This window comes from Asparagus officinalis, chromosome 8 (assembly GCF_001876935.1).
Source record: "Asparagus officinalis chromosome 8, Aspof.V1, whole genome shotgun sequence".
Taxonomy (NCBI): Eukaryota; Viridiplantae; Streptophyta; class Magnoliopsida; order Asparagales; family Asparagaceae; genus Asparagus; species Asparagus officinalis.
Genome location: NC_033801.1, coordinates 122,882,775 through 122,888,086, shown reverse-complemented (window position 1 = coordinate 122,888,086; position 5,312 = coordinate 122,882,775). Strand labels below are relative to the sequence as shown.

The 5,312-nt window shown below is 37.9% G+C and overlaps 1 pseudogene; it reads left to right on the top strand.

Annotated features, from left to right (window-relative positions):
• On the top strand, positions 32-2,924 carry LOC109821841 (annotated as a pseudogene).

Genomic DNA, 5,312 nt, shown 5'->3' with positions numbered 1-5,312 from the left:
TTGGATGTTTCCGCGTCAACTTCACGCGGAGATGAAACCGCGTCCGGTTTCGCACGTGGGTGGCCAGCACAATAAGTATAGAATTCACTTCTGGCTACTTAATTCGAACAATTGTGTATGTTCCAGGAATCAGTCATAATGATGAAATTGCTACCACCAACATCTTACCTTTCGTGAAGGCATATCTTTACTCATTACTCTTTTATTTTTATTTCACACTTGCACCCACATCATAAAAATGCCTTTTTTCTGGTAGAAAAACTATAATTTCTCAAAGTTTTCAAATTTTAACTTTTGAAAGTTCTCATGTTGTAGGATATTCTTGATAGCATAGAATTTGCTAGGGGCAGTGTTAACTCAACATGGGGCTCGTGTGAGAGCCGCAATGGGACATCCAGAGCCCTTTGAACTGCAATATGTTGCGATTGGAAATGAAGACTGTGGAAAAGTTAATTATATAGGTTTGTTTTCTTGTTGTGATTATTTCATTACTAAATGCATTAGTTGTACTGGAAAACTGGGTTTTTACTTAGAATAAATCCAAAACATATTGATTTTCACTGTGAATATCAGATTTTAATTGTGATTTGTTATAATGTACTTGTTTGTCCAAGGAGAAAATTTTCCAAGTGAAATCTCTGATATATACCTTACATCTTTCTGGTCAGGGAATTACCTCAAGTTCTACTATGCCATAAAAAATTCTTATCCGGACATTAAGATCATTTCAAACTGTGATGCCTCTTCTCAACCATTGGATCATCCAGCCGATCTATATGATGTCCACGTAAGAATGAACAAAATAACTATTGGTATCATGCATAAGCTTTTTTATTTCTTTTATCTTCCTCATCAACTTACCTTAAATTTATTACTTATTTCGCAGGTTTATCGAAGTGCAAATGCCTTTTTCGAAATGGCTAATAAATTTGATAGCACATCGAGGACTGGTCCCAAGGCATGATAACCTTAGAACTTAAGTTATATTATCACTGTTGAAAGTTGAATTTTTGTTGAATTTAATATAATTTGCTCACAGGCATTTGTCAGTGAGTATGCTGTAACTGGAAAAGATGCTGGCAATGGTAGCCTCCTGGCTGCATTAGGTGAAGCTGCTTTCCTTATTGGGTTGGAAAATAACAGGTCTGATCATTTATGTCAGTCTTATTTCCTTCATAATCCAACTTTTTATGTTAGAAATATCCCAGGCTAGTAACTGATGGAAAATAAGAGATTCGTATATGGTTAATATTTCTTTATTGTCTAATGTGTTTTTGATCACATGCTCCTCTACTTCCATGCTAAATTTGCAAAAATAATAAAATTTGAAATTCACATCATTTGACAAAGGCTAGTTAAATATTAGTGTGCGCTAAGAGATAGGATAAGAAATGAGTGCATCCTCGGGAGGATAGATGGATGATTTTGTTGAGAATAAAATAAGAGAGAACCGATGCAGATAGTTTGGGAGAGAAGAAGAGCTAGACCTAAAAGAAATTTGTTGGAAGCAATTAAGAGAAATATGATAATAATTAACTCCACAAAGGAGATGATCCATACAAAACTAAATGAATAATAGGATTCATGTAGCCGACCCTTAAAAATAATAATAAAGGCTTTGTTCTTATTGTTTTTGTACTGGTACAACTCTTGATAACCAACTGAATATGCTCTTCGGTTACCATTGCTTTGACTCACGGTGGGTGATATGATAACGCTTTTATTGCAGTGATGCCGTTGAGATGGCAAGCTATGCACCACTCTTTGTCAATGAAAATGATCGACGGTAAGTACCATATTTGATCTTTGTCCTTCCCTGTTAGCGAATCCTGTTTTAAGATTATGATATTAGTTTTGAGTTTAGTTAATAATTTCTCCAAAATATTTGCCTGGTACATGATTTGATTATAACATGCACTTGAAATTTGAAGACCAACTGTTAACAGTTAAAGAACTTAAATATAAAGGTCAGTTTCTCATAATATCCTATGTGTTTCTTGTAGTTGTTACTATCATGTTTCAAAAAATTTCAACTATGCATTGATAACTCAAAATTATTGTGGATTTCATCAGAATATATAGCCTTATTGGTTGCCTAGATAAACAACCATCTGGTTTGGGAAATTAGTGAAATGAGGTTGCTCACATAATTACAAGAGGAAAATTGAAAGCTAAAAGATAACCTTATTGTCAATCTATTTATCCTTCTTCCATTTTCGCTAAATCTGTAAGTGTTACACGCAATAGTCAAATGAAGTTGTAACATTTTTTTATTTGACATGACTAAACTGAGCAGATTCCAATATACTGCGATTTAAAATTTTCTGTTCTTATTTTACTTTTCAATTCGAAACTGCAAGGATGCATTTTTTTTTACTTGATTTATTAGTTTCTTGAAACTCTTTTTTTCATTGATTCTGCAGATTGTGAACTTTGGCAGTGGCTCTGTGAACCTGAGCATTTCTGTTTCAGGATTGCAAAACGCCATCAACGCATCTGAATCAAAGACGACCGTTCTTACATCCAATAATGTAATGGATGAGAATTCCTTTCAAGAACCAAACAAGGTAGTACAAAATAATAAACTACTGAAAAAAAAAGCCAAAACACAAAATGAAGATGCAACCAATATTGCATTTAACGAATATAGATGTACTAATTTTATGCAACTAGACTATCTCAACTTCTGATTATTTCCGGAAAATTTAAGCCAAGAGCAAACCTAGTATTGTAGGTTATTTTTCTTCAAAATTAAGCTTTGGTATGTGGTGGATAAATCGTTGTACTTCTCAAATATGCAGGTGGTGCCAATTCAGAGTGTTCTCCCAATGGCAGGTGCTACGATGGATGTGGTGCTTTCTCCGCATTCCTTTACTTCATTTGATTTATCGCTTGCTTCAGCGACTCTTAGATCTTCAATGTAGCGCCATTAAGAAGATATGAACATAGAACGCTGTGTCGTAAGAGGTGTACAAGGAATAGAAAATGTCGTGTTGTAAATACAACAAAGCGTTGTCAGCATAAGCCGGTTGAAAGATCTATTGGATATAAATATTTAACATGAATGAATAAAGAAAAAAATTTAGTAGATTGTTTCCTTTTTAGTGTACTAGAGAGGCTAAGGATGTCCTTACGTATACTAGGAGTCTTATAAGTGCTCAAGTTTAGAGAATATGGTGACAAAGTTTAGCAGATTGCAACCTGCTTTCTAATTCTCATGTCGTAATGAAACATAGTTGATAAGCTTAATCAATGAACAAGCAGCTTCTCAGCCATTCTTCTAAATTGTGGCAGAGCATTACATCAACCCGCCAACTTCATCAAAGAAGTGAAATGTATTATTTCAATCAAGTATTTTTCATAACAATAATCATTTTAATACAAAAAAACGACGTACTATAGAAACTGCAAGAAACTCATGAACCATGTGTTGGGGATTCGAAACAATCAATCGAACCCTTGCCCTTCCAGACTTTGTGTTGAAAGTAGGAAAGTAGGAAATTCACCACAAATTAGATCAAAACTTGTAAAAGAGTAAAGGAGAGTAGGAAATTCACCACAAATTAGATCAAAACTTGTAAAAGAGTAAAGGAGATGAACACACCAGATTTAACGAGGTTCGATTAGATCAAAACTTGTAAAAGAGTAAAGGAGATGAACACACCAGATTTAACGAGGTTCGGCAAACGTGCTTACGTCCTCGGGAGCCACACCACACAATTCTCTTATTAATTGAAGAAGAACTACAAGCTCTCAAACTAGGGTTTTATCTCTCTGAGATTCTCTCTCTTTTCTACAGTCAAAAAGTTCTTTTTTTGTGTTCTGTCAAGCCCTAAAAACGTTTAGGTATATATAGAGTCCTACAAGAAACAGAATCCAAAACAGATAAGGAAACTGGCTGACTGCGTCGCGGTTGACCGTGACGGTCGACCGTACAGGTATCGCGGTCGACCGCGACGGTCGACCATATCAAACGACAGAGCCTAAAAATCCTACAGGGTATCCACGGTCGACCGCGACGGTCGACCAAACCAAAACCCGAGACCAAAATCCTTTACAGAGATTTGTGCGGTCGACCGTCGCGATCGACCGCCTTCAGCTCCAGGCTCTACCCAGCTCTGTGCACGTTCGCGGTCGATCGCGGTCGACCGCGATCGACCGTGCAGGCTTCCTTCTGTTTTCTCGATTTTTTCTTCGTCTTCTTGATTCCAGCTTCGGCTTCGACTTTGGGTCTACACTTTAGACTAACAATCTCCTATTTGGAGACCAAAGTGCCATCAGCGAGCTCATCCGAATTCTCCCCTTCTTCGCATGTATCTTCTCCTCCCCGAAAAAACATTTCTTCAATCAACAATATCCCGACGATCCTCGTAGTGTTGGGCGCAGAGTCACGCCCTCATGCTACGGAAGCGATATCACCTGAGAGATAGCCCTGCCTTTAGTTGTCACAAAAGCACAAGTCAACCTCTATATTTTTGTTTCTCAAAGGAAACTAGAATAAATAGTGAAATTCTTATTTCTCAAAGAAAACAAGAATCGAAAGTAACATATTTCATCAAAGTAAAATATACACTCTTCCTCTCATCAGTTCTAAGACTGAAATGTCGAGGGAACCTACAAGCTATGACAACACACAGTAAAAGACGAGACAACAGATTTACGTGATTCGGCTAACTAGCCTACGTCCACGGGAGGGTTTTCACTATGAGGAGAATATCAAACTATTATAAGCTCTCTCTTCCTCACTCTTTTCTTTTCCTCTCAAGTTTCTCACTCACTCAAGAATTTCCCACTTATTTTTCCGCACACTCTTCCTCTTCTCCCTACCTCTCTATTTATAGACAAGAGGAGAAAAGAACCAAGAGAGCACGGAGCTCAAGGGAACACGGAGCTCAAAGGTGCACGGAGCTCAAGGGTGCATGGGGCTCAAGGGGAACGGAGCTCAAGGGACACCCATCACATGGGCATGCCCTCCCCACGTTCTCAATTCTCCACCTCGTACATCATTTGATAAACCTCAAATTTTAGACGAACACCAGAATAACACCACGAACTTCACTAGAGAAATCCAGGCTAAAACCAGGCCAAACCAGCTGCGTCACTATACCGCGGCTGTCTACGTACCCTCCACCGGAATCAAACTAATCGTAGTACTGCAATTATTATCCAACATAGTCTCCACCTCACCTCCATCACTGCCCCACAAGGTCATGCTCTCTTGGGCAAATCAACACGGGCTAATATGAAGCAAGTCCAAGCAATGCTGGAACTTGCTACCTGTGACCACCTTGGTTAACATGTCCGCGGGATTC